Source organism: Odocoileus virginianus, chromosome 23 (genome assembly GCF_023699985.2).
Source record: "Odocoileus virginianus isolate 20LAN1187 ecotype Illinois chromosome 23, Ovbor_1.2, whole genome shotgun sequence".
Lineage (NCBI taxonomy): Eukaryota > Metazoa > Chordata > Mammalia > Artiodactyla > Cervidae > Odocoileus > Odocoileus virginianus.
Genome location: NC_069696.1, coordinates 441,868 through 462,291, shown reverse-complemented (window position 1 = coordinate 462,291; position 20,424 = coordinate 441,868). Strand labels below are relative to the sequence as shown.

The 20,424-nt window shown below is 44.7% G+C and overlaps 1 long non-coding RNA gene across 2 annotated transcripts; it reads right to left on the bottom strand.

The window, feature by feature from the left end:
• Window positions 1–12,697: 12,697 nt before the first annotated feature.
• On the bottom strand, window positions 12,698–19,757 carry LOC139030536 (uncharacterized). 2 transcript variants are annotated; one of them, XR_011482870.1, is made up of 5 exons: window positions 19,600–19,757; window positions 15,658–15,755; window positions 14,990–15,131; window positions 14,230–14,371; window positions 12,698–12,834 (listed from the first exon to the last, which is right to left on the bottom strand). It is a non-coding gene; the product is annotated as an uncharacterized lncRNA (long non-coding RNA). The 2 variants fall into 2 exon arrangements; XR_011482869.1 differs by lacking the exon at window positions 14,230–14,371.
• Window positions 19,758–20,424: the final 667 nt, after the last annotated feature.

Here is a 20,424-nt window from a genome sequence, read left to right as displayed (position 1 = left end):
ACAATGGAAACAGTGACAGACTTTATTTTCTTGGGCTCCAAAATCACTGCAGATGGTGACTGCAGCCATGAAATTAAAAGATGCTTGCTCCTTTGAAGAAAAGCTACGGGCAACCTAGATAGTGTATTAAAAGGCAAAGACATTACTTTGCTGACAAAGATCCATCTTGTCAAGTGGAGGTCACTCAGTCATTTTCTACTCTTTGTGACTCCATGGAATTCTCCAGGCCAGAATACTGGAGTGGGTAGCCTTTCCCTTCTCCAGGGGATCTTCCCAACCCAGGAATCGAACCCAGGTCTTCCTAATTGCAGGCTGATTCTTTACCAACTGAGCTACCATGGAAGCCCACCTAGTCAAAGCGATGGTTTTTTCAGTAGTCATGTATGGATGTGAGAGTTGTCCATGTAGTCCATGGGGTCACTTAGAGTCACAAAGAGTCAGACATGACTCAATGACTGAACTGAACTGAAGCTCATCACTAAATGTAGTCTGAGAGCAGGTGCACAGAAGAGGCCAGGTGGATCCTGGTTGGAGGGTTTCGCCAGCAGGCTTGTTTGTTGGAGCCGAGGAGTGGATCTGCTGGCAGGGCTGATCCATGACATGACCTGCACATGGTCTGTGCCCTGTCAGGTGAGGAAGGACAAAACATAGGGGAGAGGGTGAGGGCCAGATTAGGAGGCCAGAAAGAGGGGGCATCTAGGGACTTCCCTGGCAGTCCAGTGGTTAAGACTTCACCTTCCAATGCAGGGGGTGAGGGTTTGAACCGTGCTTGGGGAGCTAGGATCTCACAGGCCTTGTGGTGAAAAAAACCGAAACATAAAACAAAAGCAATATTGTAACAAAGTCAATAAAAACTTTAAAAATGGTTCACACAAAAAAAATCTTTAAAAAGAAAGAATTGGCATCTTGTCTAGCAAATGCAAATTAGAATCTGGATGGCAGTGTGTATGTGTGTGTTGTGTGTTCACTGTGAGGGTAGGATGGCAGATGTGCAGGTAGAAGAGGTGGTTCAAGAAGGTCAGACTTGGCAGAAGCTCTCCCATCTGCCTAGGGGTTCTGAGTTCTGTCCTGGTATCATGTAACATGACTGGACCTCATTAACTTAGCTCCAGCCTGAGCTGCACTCTGCCCAACCACACACAACCTTGACTTATATATAGTGTTAGGATTTCCTGGTGGATCAGCTGGTAAGATCTGCCCCTTGTAGGAGACCCGAGTTCAATACCTGGTTTGGGAAGATCCCCTGGAGAAGGCAATGGCAACCCACTCCAATGTTCCTGCCTGGAGAATTACATGGACAGAGGAGCCTGGTGGGCTACAGTTCATAGTGTCGCAAACAGCTGGACATGACTGAACAACTTAACACTTTCAGTTCCTTCATATGTTGTGTCACACCCTTGACTTATACCCTGGGCAGAAAGAAGAAATGGCCTTGTGATGATTGCTCACGCACTTGTTTTGAAACCAGTATTGAAGACATTGTTATATTGATCATGCCTTGTATGATTTGATTCTGGGGAGAAAAAAGTTTCTTAAGGTAATGTAAGTTTTTCCTCTGAGGATATATTTATATCTATGTAACTATATCAGTTCAGGTCAGTCGCTCAGTCATGTCCGACTCTTTGCCACTCCATGGACTGCAGCATGCCAGGCTTCCCTGTCCATTACCAACTCCTGGAGCTTGCTCAAACTCATGTCCATCGAATCGGTGATGCCATCCAACCATCCCTTCCTCTGTCGTCCCCTTCTCCTCCTGCCTTCAGTCTTTCCCATCATCAGGGTCTTTTCAAATGAGTCAGTTCTTCACATCAGATGGTCAAAATATTGTAGTTTCAGCCTCAGCATCAATCCTTCCAGTGAATATTCAGGACTGATTTCCTTTAGGATTGACTGGTTTGATCTCCTTGAAGTCCAAGGGACTCTCAAGAGTTTTCTCCAACAAGACAGTTCAAAAGCATCAATTCTTCAGCACTCAGCTTTCTTTATAGTCCAATTCTCACATCCATAATGACTACTGGAAAACCCATAGCTTTGACTAGATGGACCTTTGTCGGCAAAGTAGTGTCTCTGCTTTTTAATATGCTCTGCTTTTAATGTCTCTGCTTTTTAATCTTTTAATATGCTGTTTAGATTTAACTATATACCTGTACCTATATCTGTATCTACCTCTATCTATATCTAGATATGTCTAGATCAAAATATATTGACATAGACATAAAGATTCCACTGTTTACTAAATTTTATTAAGAGTATATATTAGTTTTATTTATCTATTTTGATGATTGAAAAAATGATACAAGTTTCTCCCTGCCAAGGCAAAAATATATATACCTAGATATAAGAATAAATGAGATAAATGAAATTAATATATGCTCATTAAATACAATTTAGCAAATAGTGGAGAATAGGGGGAAACAAAACAGACAAAATAACTCTAAAGGTAACTCAGTTTAATATTTTGAGCACTTGGTACTATGTATAGGTTTCAGCTCTCTGTGGCTCTGGAGTAAAACCTGAGAAATGACTAAGACTAGGTTAGAAAGGCCATGTTTGACTAAAAAAACTGGGTTTCAAAAATGGTGGACCTGAGGGAATCCCCTGGTGGTCCAGTGGTTAGGACTCTGGACCTTCACTGCCATGGACCTGGGTTCAATCCCTGGTTGGGGAGCTAAGATCCCAAGCTTCTGTGACTCAGCCAAAAAACTGAAAAGGCAAAACAACCAAAAATCCCAAATGGTGGACCTGAACCCTCATCTGTTGCTGGTGGGAGTGTAAAACGGTGCAATCACTGTGGGAAAGAGCGTGGCAGTGCCTCAAAGAGTTACACTGAGTTAGGACGTGTGTGTGTGTGTGTGTGTGTGTGTGTGTGTGCGTGCGCGCGCTCAGTCATGTCCGACTCTTTGCAACCTCATGGACAGTAGTGCTGCAGGCTCCTCTGTCCATGCAATGCTCCAGGCAAGAGTACTGGAGTGAGTTGCCATTTCCTCCTTCAGGGCATCTCCCTTCTCATAGATCTCATCCTTGTTTCCTGTGTCTCCGACATTGCAGGTGGATTCTTTACTGCTGAGCTACCGGGGATGTGAACCAGCAATTCCAGTAGAGAACTGAAGACCCTTAAAATAGAAATTTGTACAGGAATGCTCACTGCAGCAAAATCCATAAAAAGCAAGTAGTGAAAATGACCCAAATATCAACCCATCGCTGAATGCGTAAACAAAATGTATTTTACCCACACAGTGGAATTCTTTTCAGACGTGAAAAGAAGTGGAGTACTGACGCACGCTACGACGTGGGTGAACCTGGAAGAGATTACACAGGATGAAAGAAACCAGGCACAAAAGCTCTTATATGATCCCCTTGAGATGCCGTGTCCGGAACAGGCAAGTCCGTAGAGATAGAAAGTGGTTAGTGGTTGCCAGAGGACTGGGCGAAGGTAGAGTTGGAGTCTCTTTTGGGGATGATGGAAATGTTCTAGATTAAGTGCTAATGGTTGCACAAATCGTGAACATGCTAAAATGACTGAATTGTGCACTTTATTATTTTTATGTTGTATGAATTTTACATCACACACAAAATGCTTTAAAACAATGCTAGGCTTTCAGGCACTACAGCATCAAGGTAGGGAGATATTTGGGGGAGAGAGCCTGTCTGTGTATCCTTAAAGCAGACCATGTCAAGAGAAGGTTTTCTTTTACTTCAGTTCATCTGTTTCTTTTCCTCCATCATTTTCTATCTGGTTAACTTCCTTCTGGCTTTTTCTTTCCGGGTTATCCCTCGACCCTCAAGAAGAAGGGGTGAGCTCCTTGCTTCTCCTTTTCTGGTCTTTCTTGGTTCCCCTTTCCTTCCTCACTTTCTCCCTCTCCTTCCCCCTTTCTATTCTAAGGCTGTCTGGCACCCACAGGCCCATTCGCAGCTGAAGCCCTTCTGGTCAGGAAACTAAGAGACCACAAGCTACATGCTGTGGCCAATATATATATATATATATATATATATATATATATATATAAAATTTATATATTTTTAATTAAAAATGTCAAATTTAAAACATTGTGACTATTATGCAACACACACACCCCCCACAGTATTTATATTCTCATAGCCTTGAATGTCTTTGGAAGAATACCCAGGAAATAGAAAATAGGGAAGGACGTGAGACCCTCAGAGAGGTAAAATAACTTTCTAAAAGTCAGTAAATGGTCTGAACTCACTGGTGCACTCATGTAGTCATTCATTCCTCAGATACTCACAGAACTTACTTTTTTTTATCTAAAAAATATTATTTTATTGATGTATAATTGATTTACAACATGTTAATTTCTGCTATACAGTGCAGTAATTCAGTTTTATATATATACATATTTTTTCATATTCTTTATTGCAGTTTATGACAGGATATTGAATATAGTGCCCTGTGCTACACAGTAGGACCTTGTTGTTTATCCACTGAGCATTGTACTTAATTGCAAGAAATAGAAACCAACTCTGATAGATTTTAGCAGAAGAGGAATTTATTAAAGGGGTCCTGGAATGCTTTCAGAAGTGCCAGGAGAGCTGGGGAGCTGGTTGTGGACACATCACAGCAGCAACAGTGGACACAATGTGGCTGCCACTGCCCCTGCCACGGCCTAGTCACTTCACCTTGCGAGGCTCACCCACGGGGGCTGGCTGCTGGGTGCTGCTTGCAAGCCCCAGCTCCTCCTCCATCTTAGGGTGGCTACCACTGTCCGCAGAGGTTCTGTAGGGCTGCTTCTTGGCATTATTGCTTCCGGATTCAAATTCTAGACAGTGCCTTTGATGAACAGAGCAGAGTGTATCGTTTGCTCCAGAGCTGACAGACTGCTGAGGGACATGCTTCCTGCATTTGCATCTTTTCTCCTAGGAGATGGGTTCTGTTTCCAAGACTCACAGTGAGGAGCCCCCCAAATGTGATAAAGATGTTTTGATGCTGGGCAGCCAGAGGAACACCTAAAGATCCTTTTTACATCGATTGTATGAATGGTGCAGCTAGACATGGAGCATGCAAAGGTGAGTCACACCTAGAACCTGCTTGCAGACACCTCATAGACTCAGAATTCCCTTCCTTTCAACTTGTAGTTATTTGCCACCACAGTTTGCAAAGCCCTCTCACTCTGTTTCCTTAGATCGTTCTGACAGACAAACTGTGTACGGTAGACAGAACTGATATTCTCTCTATTTCATCCTTGAAGAAGCTAAGAAGTTAGATGATGAGCCCAAGGTCCCTCTGCCGGTGAGTGGCAGAGTGGAGACTTGGCCTGTCCTCTGATTCCAGGCCCAGTGTCAGCTAGAAGCAAGACGTGATCACAAATATCATGCTTCATTGGTTCCTGGGCATGTGACTTTCCCCAGCACTTTTTTTTTTTAATGTGAACAGATCAATCTTCTTTATTTATTTTTAACTTTTCATCACACACATTTTTAAACATACACTGAAGAAAATAATATAATAAACTCCCACTACCCACCATTTCAATAATTATAACTGAAAGGTCGCTGCTACGAGACTGTGAATGATGCTGGAATTCTTGGCGTCTGGAGGAGAGGAATTCAATCCAGGGCTAGTGATGAGGCTTGATCACTCAGAACTTTTTGTGTAATAAAGTTTTATTAAAGTATAAAAGAGATAGAGAAATCTTCTGACATAGGCATCAGAAGGGGACAGAAAGAGTGTCCCCTTGCTTGTTTTTAGCAAGGAGTTATATACCTATTAGCAAGCTGCTAATTAAAGAAATGCCTCAAAACTGAGAGAGTCGCACCAGGCCCCTCACCAACAATATATACATTTTGAGATAGTGTTGGCACAATATGAGTCATCCTCAGGCTATAAAACACTTGACAGGAATCTTGAAGAAAGGCAGATTTCGAAGCCAATACATAGTTCATTAACATAGCTTAAGAAAATATTTCCATAAGAAAAACGCAGTGGTTAGCTCAAGGTTTGAGATAAAGTTAAGTTCCAGAGGAACCAGGTGTTGCCGTGACAACACAGGATTAGAAGAAAAAAAAAAAGTCTGCCACTTGGAGTTTTATTTCCTCCTGCCACTTGGGGACCTCTGGCCTCCCTAACAAGGATATTAACGCTCTCATTTTCCCATTTTCTCTTAGGAGAATTATGTTGCCAAGGGAAAGGGGCGGTGTTCTCATTCCATAACTGCTTCTGAGCTGGTAAGAGGTGTTGTCCCTAAATTATTGAGGCATAATAGCTCATTTGGTAAAGAATCTGCCTGCAATGCAGCAGCCCTGGGTTCGATTCCTGGGTCAGGAAGATCCCCTTGAGAAGGAAATGGTAACCCACTCCAGTATTGTTGCCTGGAGAATGCCATGGACAGAGGAGCCTGGCAGGCTACAGTCCATGGGATTGCAAGAGTCAGACATGACTTAGCAACTAAAGAGATACTCCTAAGCCTTCTATTGAGGGTCTCTGATTCAGGGACCCCAGGTAATAGTTGGAGGAGGCTGTGGTACTCATAGGAGACTGAATAACCATAACTTCATGCAGCTGGAAACAAATCCAGCGACACAGTTACAGGTGTGGGGAGTAAAGAGCAAAAACAGAACAATCAGCAAAGTTAAAAGTCACATTATGTCCATAAAGGTACAAAGTGTTACACCAGTCCATTTTAGGACTGTTAGATGACATTAGATTAAGAAGAGACATCACATATGATTGTTGTTGGCAAAGGTAGTCGTGGACTTGGAAAAAGTCCCTTCCCTGAAGTGAAGATGTTTACCACGGGAAGCCGTCCATTGATGAGGAGGGGGGCACTCTACAGACCCAGCAATTGGACAGATTGTGGAATGAGGTGTAGGAATGAGCCCAGGACAGGAAGGCATTATCTTGAGGGTCAAACGGCAAACTCAGGATTTTTGGAATCAGCAAAAGTAGGCCCACATAGATTGCGAGGCCCATCTGGTAAGGACCTTCCCAGAGGGGCTTGAGAGATTGACCCTCAGGTCCTAATGTCTTTATCTTGGTTCCTGGCTCAAACAGCATTGTTTGACTCAGAGGCTGGGTCAGGAGTCGCCTCCCAGAGTTCCTGTAATGTCTGTTGAAAAGCTAAAAGTTGAGTTACATAGTTAGTTAATTCCAAGACTTTAGGAAAACTCGGTGTAAGCCTTTAAGAATTTTTCATTGAGCATTTTCAGGAATTATTAATCTTCCATCCTCAGACTGTATCCATCCCTTTCCAGTAATCTTTGCTCCTCTTTTCTTTATCTTTTTAATTCTTCCTCTGCATATTGAGGTTCTTCCTGTCCAACCGGACCTGTCCAGAACAAGGGTATCTGTAGTGAAAGGGGTTCCTTCCTAAAGGAGTTCAACAGGGATTCAGCAGTTAGCCAACTGATTGCCCTGGGCTACTTTACTCCCATCCCACTTGTGCCCTTTGCAATGCATGACAGCTACTTTCTTAGGTCTTCAAAAGTCTTTCAATCTCTTTGAAATGTTTAATAGGTTCTCCTGTTGCTTTTTTTCCATATTGCAGCATGAGCATGTAAAGTCAAATAAGCAAACAGAGTCAGTGTAGATATTTACTCGCTAACCTTTGCTTAACTCTAGAGCTCCCGTCAGAGCCACAAGCTCCGCCAACTGAACATTCATCCCTGGTGGGGAGAGACTTTGCTTCTAAAACCTGTTCAACTATCTCCATGGCATAGTTGGCACCTGTTTTCCATTTCCCATGCCGAACAAAGGAACTGTCATCCAAACATTAACTTTAGAGTTTGAGATTTCACTCACATAAGAAGTCAGTACAGTGAGATTTTGCCCATTAACAAATTTAAGAGCTTTAGGTATTAGCAAAACAATAGTAGCAATTACCCTTAAGCAATGTGGCCATAGCCTTTTTTTTCCCCCCAGTAACTAATTTAACTCTAATCCTGTGGGCAAGCTCAAAGCTGGAGCCTGCAGAAGAGCAGCTTGAAGAGCCTTAAAAGCCTTTTTAGTCTCTGGAGACCAAACCAGCTTGTTGGTTTGGGCCTGCTGAGTTTCCGTTATAAGTTTATATAAAGGGCGGACAAGTTCCCCATAACCCAGAATTCGAATGTGGCAACAGCCTGTGATGCCCCCAAATAATACTCTAAATTGTCTTAAAGTCATAGGTAGTTGATGATTTAGTATAGGCTTAATTCTCTTGGGGCCTATGGCCCTCATCCCTTCTAGAAAGAAAGCATCTTTCAAATCAAAGACTGAAGAATATTTGGCTCATTTAGGAATTTCAGACAATGAGGTATAAAGATTTGGAGCAGGCAATGGCACCCCACTCCAGTACTCTTGCCTGGAAAATCCCATGGACGCAGAAGCCTGGTAGGTCATGGGGTCGCTAAGAGTTGGACATGACTGAGCGACTTCACTTTCACTTTTCACTTTCATGTATTGGAGAAGGAAGTGGCACCTGACTCCAGTGTTCTTGCCTGGAGAATCCCAGGGACGAGGGAGCCTGGTGGGCTGCCATCTATGGGGTCGCACAGAGTCAGACATGACTGAAGCGATTTAGCAGCAGCATCAGCAGCAGGTGTAAAGGAACCACAGCCTCATTTGTTATTGTGAATCCTGAACTAATCTCCATTTATCATTTAACATTTTTATACACAAGATAAAAGTGTGGCTTGGACTGTTACAGGGAATTAATTGCCCCGGCTCCTTTAAATTCTCAATGGTGGGTTTTAACCCTTTCTTAATCTTGGGTTTCAGTGAATACTGCTTTTGATGTGGAAATAGGTGAGGGTCTTTGGGCTTGACAATGACAGGAATAGCAGTCTGTGCTTGATCCACAGTTTTTCCATCAGCCCATACTCTAGGATTTACATTTTGTCCAATTAATGGGAGAGAAAGAGAGGGCTCCATATTCATGAAAACAGAGGCATGGAGCTTGCTCAGTATATCCTTCTCCAAAGGGGTGAGGGACACTCTGGCACAATCAGAAATTTGTGTGGAAACAGCGGAATTCCAGTTGCAGCTTAGAGGACAACTGAAATAATAATGTTTGGCTCTTCCAGACAGCCCCATTACAGTAGTGGATCAGGGAGAAAGTGGGCCAGGGGCTTTAGTAAGCATGGAATAAGTTGCCTCAGTGTCTAAAGGGAAATCGACTGATTTGCACTTCCCCCACTTGCCCAGTTATTAATACCTTGGGTTCCTCAGTTATTAATTACCTGGGGTAATTAGGATAGGAGCTTGTGGGGGGACCCCTGGGCACCTTCAGTCCTGATTGTCCTGTGAGTCCGACCCCTTGGGCCCATGCCTTAGAGGGCAGTCTCCTCTTCAGTGTGGTCCTTTGAAGACCTGACATGGAGCTGGGGGCGACTTAGACACCTGAGAGCAACCTCACTTGAGATGCCCCTCCCTTCCACAGTAATAGCAAGTCCATCCCTTTTCACCTGGGTCCCTCTGGGCATTTTCCTCTGGCTGTTTTAGAGCAGATCTGAGAGCCATTGCTCAGGCCTCAGTCTTTCCTGTTTTTTTTCTGCCTCTTCTCCTCCTCCTACCTGCCATAATAAACTGAGCCACTTGCAACAGGTTATCAAAGACTGATTGGGTTCATACGCCTGTTTTAGGAGCTTAGTGGATATCTGGAGCCAACTGAGTGAGACGTCTCTCTTTTAAGATCATTCCTCCCTCTGCAATTTAGGGATCAACCTCAGTGAATCTGTGAAGGGTTTCCTGCAGTCTATCTAGGAATTTACCAGGAGCTTCCTTCTTTACCTGTTCTGTGTTAGTCAGTTTGGCAAAAAGTCTTAGCATGCACCCACTTGAGTCCTGACAAGAACACATCTGGCAAAGTGACTCTGGTCCCCATCTTTCTTTAGCCATGTTATAATCCCAGTCTGACTCTGTTCTGTTGTGGGGACCATCTGATTCCCAGTAGAGAAGGTGGCTGTCTTGCCCTCTCCCTTTTCTGCTGATTCATTACCAAGCCATTTATCTCCATAGGCAACAGCTTTTCCCCAAAACTCAAGTTTGGAGTTGGGAGTTAGTGTCTGTACCAAGACATATATTATGTCTTTCCAAGTAAGGTCATAAAGTAAAGTTAGTCCCATAAAGGCTTCTATATACTTTTTGGTATACATATATATATATATATATATATATATATATATATATACCAAAAAAATTTATATTCTATATATACCTCTAAACAGTCTCAACTGCAATTGGAACTGTTTGAATTTCTACTGAGACTGAGGCAACCCCTCCTGGAAGGCTGTCCTGACTCTCAACTTGCTTAGTTAGGAGCCCCAGAAATGGGCAAAGTAAGAGGACAGGAGGGAGCTGAAGATTTCACACCCAAGTCTGCACCCTTAAGATACAAGTCTGGCATGTCTTGCAGAGAGAAAGAGCAATACATATGGCACTTCAGCCCAATTTTCTTGTATTTCACAGAGCCAGTATAACTGTAAAACAGTTATTATAATTAAGAGACCCTTCAACTGGCCAGCATTCCCTATCTTCCAAAGGATACTGTGACCATTCAGTATCACAGAACATAAGGCATGTCTTTTTAAACTCTGGCGATCTAATTTGTTCCAGTTTTTTAAAAATACATTTTAAAGGGGGTGGTTCTGGAACTGCTAGCTCCCATCTGCAAGAGAGAAAAAAGTGGCGTCTACAGCCTTGGCTTTTTTTTTTTTTTTTTACTGGAGGCATCCCTCCCTGCTCTAGATGGGGGTGGAGACAGACTTTACACTGAAGCTTTCCTTCCCTGTCAGATTTAGTCTGCCCCTTGCCGACACAGGCTCCTTCCTCGTCCCTGGTTCTACCACCAAGATGGGGTGGACATGCACTGGGGTAGACCTGATGGCATCCAAGGTTGAAGTCCAGTTCCTCACCATTAAAACCTTTGCCTGATCTTTTTTTTCTTTCTCTGATGCCACCTGGCGTTCAACAGAGCAGCCTTCCAGAATGCCTCCCAAGCTCGAACCTCTGGGGGAAGCATCTGTCCTCCATGTGTGAGTGCACACTCCTGAGCACAGTCCTGATGGCAGTAGAAGTGGTGAGTCATAAGGGGATGAACAACAACCAAGATGTCCCTTCTGAGTGTCACCACATCAGTATATGTGATAGCAAAAGAGGCCAGCCAGTGAGAAAAAAGTGATTTTTGTCCTCGAGCTATTAAGGCCAATCCTTCCAGTTCATTCCACAGATTCCACAGAAAGAATACTTAAGGAGTTGAGACAAAAGCCCCAGAGAGCCTCCTCTGGTCCACTAAGAGCCTAGCGCTATCAAAGGAAGAAGCCCATTGCACTTCCAATCTGACCAGACCCTGCAATTCCCGATCTGTGTCCTCAAAAACCTCATGATCACCAGCAGTGATTCTATCCACATAGATTGGAGGGACAGCCATGACAGAGACACACTTTTAGGTCACTGGCCCCTGAGGCAGGCAGCCAAAAGAGTGACCTCTAGCCTGAGACACGTTCCTGGAGCTGAGCTAGAATTCCTCCTCGTTCCTTAATAGGTTCTTGTAACTTACGGTTCCTAGCAAGGCTAGGTGCTTCCAAACTTGGGATTTAAGCAAAAGTACATAGTAAGCATGGATCACAAGTCCCTTGAAAGTCTATAATCTGACAGATTAGGTTAGTACTTCTAATTCCCAGGCAGTTATGAAATGGTCAAAGAGACCAGAAAGTTTGACCAAGAAAGGAGTGTCCACACGCTTCGTTCGTCTCCGGCTGCTCCCGCAGAGGAGTCATTGGGTGCCTCTTGACATGAGCAGGTCGGTATAATCCCCCAGCGATTTCTGCCATAAACCATATGAGGTTGCCACAGAACTGCAGATTAGGACACGGCTCTTGCTTCACATTTGTTTGTGTATTTCTTTCGATCAATCACACACAGAGGCACACTGTACAGTTAGCAAAGGAAAGCAGAAAATGTGTTTACTAGGAGATCAAAGAACTAGAGCTCTGAATGTCTTCACCTTGTCCTGATCCCAGACGAGACCCCAAGATGAAAGGTTGCTGCTACGAGCTGTGAACAATGCCAGGATTCTTGGCCTCTGGAGGAGAGCAATTCTATCCGGGGCTATTTCCTCCTGCTGTTGGGGACCTCTGGCCTCCCTACAAGGGCTATTAACTCTTTCATAACCTATGGCCAATTTTGTTTCATTGATAATCCCCACTCACCCCCACCTCCATCCCTAGTATTTTAATTTAATTTCCCAGAATGTCCTTGACCAGGGGTTGAATTCATGCCCCCTGAAGTGGAAGCAATGAGTCTTAACCACTGGACCACTGAGAAAGTCCCATGTACATCCCCAGTGTTTTAAAGCAAACGGAATTCCCTAAAAAACGGGACTCTAAACTCAATGATTACATACATCACATATTATTTCTCTTTCATCACCTCACCAAGACACTAGATATGGTATGGCACCATTTTATGCAAGTTTGAAGTAGCACAACAAAAGCATCAACAAAGTCTCAGTTTAGATGCTAATTACAAACTACTTTTTAAATACCAAGAATTGTGTCATTATTAAAAATTGAATAATTTCAGAGCTGGTGAGCAAGTAAGTCTCTTTATGTTTTGTTACCACAGCTGCTCAACAGAAGTGCCTACCTACCTTCATGATCATTCCACTTGTATGGTTTGGAATGGAATAATTATCGTGATTTTTTTTCAGATTTACACTTGCCATTATTTTAATGTAAAACCATTTTTAATAACTCAAACAGTTCATCAAGTACTGATATTTATGTTTAAAAACTCTCTCCCAGGGACTCCCGAGGCAGTCCAGTGGTTAAGACTTCACCTTCCAGGGCAGGAGTGTAGTTTCAATCCCTTGTTGAGGAGCTAAGATTCCAGATGCCTTGCGGCTAAAAGAACCAAAACATAAAACAGAAGCAATATTGTAACAAATTTGATAAAGACTTAAAAAGTGGTCCACATCAAAACAAACAAAAAAACCAAATGAACAAAAAAACACAGCTCACTGCCATATCAATAACTCTGGAATAGATGTTAACGTGATAAATTGCTCTGAAGAAGGCCAGGCCCCACAACATCCAGCATTGTTTGTTTAGAACACTTCTGAATTTGAATGCATCTTGGAATCAATGATACTGGACAGTTTATTCAGCAATTTAAAAAATTTCTAGGGGTGTGTCAAATGAGGGGGCATTTTCATTTGATGAAGTTGTAGATTCATTGGAATGCAGTCCCTAAGATGGGGGTGAAGTGAAGTGAAGTGAAGTGAAGTTGCTCAGTTGTGTCCGACTCTTTGCGACCCTGTGGCTGGTAGCCTACCAGGCTCCTCCGTCCATGGGATTCTCCAGGCAAGAATACTGGAGTGGGTTACCATTTCCTTCCTCAGGGGATCTTCCCAACCCAGGGATCGAACCCGGGTCTCCCGCACTGGAGGCAGCCGCTTTAACCTCTGAGCCACCAGGGAAGCCCAAGATGGGGGTAGAAAGTGACAAAGGACAGGAGTCGTCAGGGAGGGCTCTGATGAGGAGGTGTACAGGTTCACCACCCCTTGTTTCCTTGTCTGAAGCTCTAAATTCCAAAAGGCTCTGGAATCAAAGTGTTTCATTTTTGTTCTTGTATTTTTCCCCCATGTTTGGCACCAAAACCTAACCTAAACTGACTTAAAGTGATTTATAAATAGAATATGTAATGATAACTAATTGGTAACTTAATTCTACTTGTGAAGGTCAATCTGTTTAGCTGCAGATACATTAATGTTTGATGATGGAGCATTATTCCAGCCCCTTAGGAGGAGGTGCAGAAGGAGATGTTAGCTATTGGGTCTCTATACCTGGGAGTCTTTTTTTTGGGGGGGGGATGTTTTGAGGCTTGGGGAATCTTAGTTCCTCAACCAGGGATTGAACCTGAGTTCTCAGCATTGAGACCTGGGGTCCCTGTAATGAGCTGCCACAGAATTCCCTGCACTGGCTTTTCCAAAAGTCACAAAATCTTGAGTTTTGAAGCATGTCTGAACCCAAGGGTTATGGGTAAATGACACTGGATTGTATCTGAACCTTGCCTTGGTGGGTGGATATAATTTAGATGTGTAGTGACGTGGAGGGGATTTCAGGAAGAGGAAAAAGCATCATTTCACAGAGTCTGGATCTTGGTGTAAGTCAGTATCCAACCACCACATTTGCTTTAAAGGCGGAGACGGCCTGCATTTCTTTCTTTCTTTTTGTATTTATAATTCTGTGTATTTTTCTTTTTTGTGAAAACTATTTTATTGTTTATTATTTACTTACTTGACTGTTCGGGGTCTTGACTGTGGCAGGCAGGAACTTCCATCTTCGTTGAGGCATGCAGGATATTTTAGTTGTGGCATGCGAACTCTTAGTTGTGGCATGTGGGATCTAGTTCTCTGACCAGGTACGGAACCCGGGCATCCTGAATTGGGATCAAGATCTCAGGGAGATGTTCGGGGGTGGGGGGGGAGGGGAGGGTGCAGGGGGGAGGCTCGTCTCTGCAGCTGCTGCACTGGGTGCTCCTCCCCGGGGCAGTGTCCAGTCCAGAGGTCAGCACACTCCCCCCACCTTCTCCCCAGCCTCCTCCCTGCCCTGTCCCCTCACTCTGTCCCCTGGTGGGATTGGGCTGGCTTGGGACCAGTTAACTGAGGGTGAGGATTTCCAGTCATGGTCTCTGACACGGCTCCCACATGCTCAGCAAGACCTCTGGGAGAGACCGCCTATGGAAGCGGGTCTCAGGCACAGAGGCTGACCCTCCAGGCTGAGGGACGCCTCCCCACCTTGCTGCTCCCTATGAGCTGGAGGAGGAAGGCAGTGTGGCCTCACCTCCTGGGTCTGAGTCTCCTTTCTCCTTGGAAGGAGAGATGGGGCATGTGTTTGTGAGCGTGCATGTGTGTGCATACTGGAGGGATCAGGTGTATGGGGAGGGGCAGGGTGCTCCCACCTCCCTGAGTAAGTCTGGGCACAGGGGTCCTCCCGTGCCCAAGATTGTCCCCTCTGGTGTCTTCCTCCCTCCTTGGTCCCCACCAGGCTTACTTACATTTCTCAAGGCTTGTTGTTGGATCTCTGACTCTCTGTGGTTGTGACAAGGTCTTCATCCACTCTGCATCCAGGGAGAGCAGGGTCATGCAGAGGAGGGAAGGGGGAGGGAGGGACTTTGTAGAAGGAAGGAGGGAACCATTCTGGAAGGAAGGTTGTGGGGAATGAACTATTTGCATACAAAAAACAAAACAAAAAAAAAATTTTTTTTCCCAGTTTAATTTAGTTTTGAAATCCCTGATTGTGCTGCCACCTGCCGGCCCACAGAGGAAATGGCTAGAGATGCTTCTGCATTTTTAGGGACAGAAAAGCCTTGGGTTGGAGGCCCAGATGTCCCTTTCCAAATCTAATGGGAATCCCCCCCTCCCTCAAGGCCCTTTCTGGTGACTGCGGCTGTGTTCAGGGTTCAGACTATGTTCAGGGTTCCTACCCAAAGAGCAGTGGAAATGGCAGTCTCTTCTCTCTTAATACCATCCTCCCTGTCCTTAGTCAGCCAGCAGCTCTGGTCCAGGAATGACCAGGGTTCAATGCCCAGAATAATGGGACAGGAACAAGGGCTAGAGATGGGGAGTGCAGGCAGGGGGCAGGAGGGTGCAGAGGAGAGAGAAGCTTGGTTGACCTGGGGCCCTGCTCTGCTTCCCTCGGCAATGACACGTTGAGGGAACTTACCTGGCAGTATTGTGGCTAAAATTCCATGCTTCTGATACAGGGGGGACAGGTTTGACCCCTGGTCAGGGAACTAAGATCCCACATGTCATGTGGTGCTGCTAATAAAGAAATTAACAAAAATGACACATAGAACAGGGACTGCCATGACCCCAAAGCACCACTAGAGTCTATCTTAAAACAGGACTTCCCTGGTGGTCCAGTATGAAAAGGCAAAAAGACATGACACTGAAGGATGAACTTCCCAGGTCGGTAAGTGCCCAATATGCTAGTGTAGAAGAGTGAGTGAACAGCTCCGGACGGAATAAGAGGAACAGCCAAAGTGGAAACAATGCCCAGTTGCAGATGTGACTGGTGGTGAAAGTAAAGTTCAATGCTGTAAAGAACAATATTGCACAGGAACCTGGAATGTTAGGTCCATGAATCAAGGTAAATTGGAAGTGGTCAAACTGGAGATGGCAAGAGTGAACATCAATATTTAGGAATCAGTGAGCTAACATGGACCAGAAGGGGTGAATTTAATTCAGATGACCATTATATTCACTACCGTGAGCAAGAATCTCTAAGAAGAAATGGAGTAGCCCTCATAGTCAACAAGAGAGTACAAAATGCAGTCCTTCAGCGCAATTTCAAAAACAACAGAATGATTTCTGTTCATTTCCAAAGCAAGCCATTCAATATCACAGTAATCCAAGTCTTTGTCCCAACCACTGATGCCAAGGAAGCTGAAATTGAACGGTTCTATAATGACCTACAAGACCTTCTAGAACTAACACCAAAAAAAGATGGTCCTTTTCATCATAGGGTACTGGAATGCAAAAGTAGGAAGTCGAGAGATGCCTGGAGTAAGATGCACGTTTGGCCTTGGAGTACAAAACGAAGCAGGGCAAAGGTTAACAGAGTCTTGCCAAGAGAAAACACTGGTCATAGTAAACACCCTCTTCCAACAGCACAACAGATGACTCTTGGACATCACCAGATGGTCAACAGTGAAATCAGATTGACTATATTCTTTGCAGCCTAAGATGGAGAAGCTCTATACAGTCAGCAAATCAAGACCAGGAGCTGAGTGTGGCTAAAATCAAGAACACCTTATTGCAAAATTCAGACTTAAATTGAAGAAAGTAGGGAAAACCAGTAGGCCTTTCAGGTATGACCAAAATCAAATCTTATGATTGATTATACAGTGGAAGTGATAAATAGATTCAAGGGATGAGACCCGATAGAGTGCCTGAAGAACTATGGATGGAGGTTCGTGACATTATACAGCAGGTGGTGATCAAATCCATCCCCAAGAAAAAGAAATGTGAAAAGGCAAAATGGTTGTCTGAGGAGGCCTTACAAATAGTTGAGAAAAGAAGAGAAATGAAAGGCAAAGAAGAAAAGGAAAGATATACCCATCTGAATGCAGAATTCCAAAGAATAGCAAGGAGAGATAAGAAAGCCTTTCTCGGTGATCAATGCAAAGAAATAGACGAAAACAATAGAATGGGAAAGACTAGAGAGCTCTTCAAGAAAATTAGATACCATGGGAGCATTCCAGGCAAAGATGGACACAATAAAGGACAGAAACAGTATGGACCTAACAGAAGCAGAAGATATTAAGAAGAGGTGGCAAGAATATACAGAACTGTAAAAAAAAGATCTTCATGACCCAGATAACCACGATGGTGTGATCACTCACTCAGAGTCAGACATCCTGGAATGGGAAGTCAACTGGGCCTTAGGAAGCATCACTATGAGCAAAGCTAATGGAGGTAATGGAAATCCAGCTGAGCCTTTTCAAGTCCTAAAAGCTGATGCTGTGAAAGTGCTGCACTCAATATGTCAGCAAATTTGGAAAACTCAGCAGTGGCTACAGGACTGGTAAAGGTCAATTTTCATTTCAATCCCTAAGAAAGGCAGGGCCAAAGAATATTCAAACTAACACACAATTGCATTCAATTCACATGCTAACAAAGTAATGCTCAAAATTCTCCAAGCTAGGCTTCAACAGTATGTGAACTGAGAACTTCCAGATGTTCAAGCTGTATTTATAAAAGGCAGAGGAGTCAGGAATCAAATTGCCAGCATCTGCTGGATCATCGAAAAAGCAAGAGAGTTCCAGAAAAACATGTACTTCTGCTTCATTGACCACGCTAAAGCTTTGACTGTGTGAATCATAACAAACTATGGGACATTCTTAAAGAGATGGGAATACCAAATCACTTTACCTGCCTCCTGAGAAACCTGTATGCAGGTCAAGAAGCAACAGTAAAAACTGGACATGAAACAACAGACCGGTTCCAAATAGGAAAAGGAGTACGTCAAGGCTGTATATTGTTACCATGCTTGTTTAACTTATATGTAGAGTACATCATGCGAAACGCTGGGCTGGATGAAGCACAAGCTGGAATCAAGATTGCCAGGAGAAATATCAATAACCTCAGATATGCAGATGACACCACCCTTATGGCAGAAAGCAAAGAGGAACTGAAGAGTCTCTTGATGAAAGTGAAAGAGGAGAGTGAAAATGCTGGCTTAAAACTCAACACTTAGAAAACTAAAATCATGGCATCTGGTCCCATCTCTTCATGGCAAATAGATGGGGAACCAGTGACAGACTTCATTTTCTTCGGCTCCCAAATCACTGCAGATGGTGACTGCAGCCATGAAATTAAAAGATGCGTCTTCCTTGGAAGAAAAACCATGACCAACCTAGACAGCATATTAAAAAGCAGAGATATTACTTTGCTAACAAAGGTCCATCTAGTCAAAGCTATGGTTTTTCCAGTAGTCATGTATGGATGTGAGAGTTGGACTATAAAGAAAGCTGAGCACAAGAATTGATGCTTTTGAACTGTGGTGCTGGAGAAGACTCTTGAGAGTCCCTTGGGCTTCAAGGAGATCAAACCTGTCAATCTTAAAGGGAATCAGTCCTGAATATTCATTGGAAGGACTGATGTTGGAGCTGAAGCTCCAATACTTTGGCCACCTGATGAGAAGAGCCAGCTCATTAGAAAAGACCCTCATGCTGGCAAAGATTAAAGGCAGGAGAAAAGGGGACAACAGAGGATGAGATGATTGGATAGCATCAGCAACTCAATGTACATGAGTTTTAGTAAGATGGTGAGATGGTGAAGCACAGGTGCAGCACTGCTTGCTGCAGTCCATGGGGTGGTAAAGAGTCAGACACGAGTGAGTGGCTGAACAAAAACCAATGTTTAAGACTCTGAGGTTCCAATGCAAGGAGTCTGGGTTTAATCCCTGGTTAGGGAAGTAAAATCCCACATGCAGTGCAACCGAAAAAAGAAAAAGAAAGAAAACTTTCCTCCTTCTCTCAATGGACTTAGGCCTGCCAATGACCTTGTCCATTAGGGAAACAAGGGCAGCTGAGGACGGGTTGGAGACATCCTCTTATCCTCAGCATCTGGTCCAGAGTGTGCCCCCCTGAAGGTCACGGCACCTGGGGCTGTGCAAACACTGTGACTGTGAATCACCAGTGACTTGGTCTTTTCCGAGCGGAAACCAGGCCCTGAGAAGAGAAAGGGCTCTTGCCTCTCCCGTCCTCCAGGCCGTCGTGTTCTGTATTAAATGTTTGCTCTTTGGGGAAGCCTTCCTTCAACTCTCCAGGCCTCTGGGAGAGACCACCTATGGAAGAGGGCCTCAGGCATAGAGGCCGACCCTCCAGGCCGAGGGACCCCCCCACCTTGCTGCTCCCTATGAGTTGGAGGAGGAAGGCAGTGTGGCCTCACCTGAGGTCTGAGTCTCCTTTCTCCCCAGGAGGAGGGGTGGGCTTGTGTTTGCGAGTGTGCATGCGTGTGCACACTGGAGGGATCAGGTGTATGGGGAGGGGCAGGGTGCTCCCACCTCCCTGAGTAACTCTGTGCACAGGGGGCCTCCCGTGCCCAGGATTGTCCCCTCTGGTGTCTCCCTCCCTCCTTGGTCCCCACCAGGCTTACTCACATTTCTCAAGGCCTGTTGTTGGATCTCCGACTCTCATGACAGTGTCTTCATCTACTCTGTGTCCAGGGAGAACAGGGTCATGCAGAGGAGGGAGGGGGGAGGGAGGATTGTGGAGGGGGGATGGGCTAACCATTCTGCGAGGATGATTGTATGGAATGAAACATTTTCATAAAGGAAACAAAAAAAATTGTTTCCAATTTTTAGTTTTAGTTTTTTTGATTTAGTTTTGCAATCCCTGATCCTGCTGCCACCTGCTGGCCTAGATGAGGAACTGCTGTGCTGTGCTTAGTCACTCAATCGTGTCTTTGCAACCCCATGGACTGGAGACCACCGGGCTCCTCTGTCCATGGGGATTCTGCAGGCAAGAATACTGGAGTGGGTTGCCATGCCCTCCTCCAGGGGATCTTCCCAAACCCGGGAACTCCCGGTCTCCTGCATTGCATGCGGATTCTTTACCCTCTGAGCCACCCTGGTAGCCTGAGAAGGGCTAGAGATGGGCTTTTAGGGACAGAAAAGCCTTGGGTTGGAGACTCAGATGTCCCTTTCCAAATCTGATGGGGATCCCCCCTTCCTCAGGGCCCTTCCTGGGGACTGCAGCTGTGTGTTCAGGGTTCCTACCCAAAGGGCAGTGGAAATCGCAGTTGAGGGGGGTTGTTTCCTGGCCCTCTCTTCTCCGTTAACCCTGTTCTCCCTGTCCTTAGTCAGTCAGCAGCTCTGGTCCAGGAACAACCAGGGTTCAATGCCCGGAATAATGGAACAGGAGCAAGGATTAGACAGGAAGTGCAGGAGGCTGCAGAGGAGAGACAAGCTTGGTTGCCCTGGGGC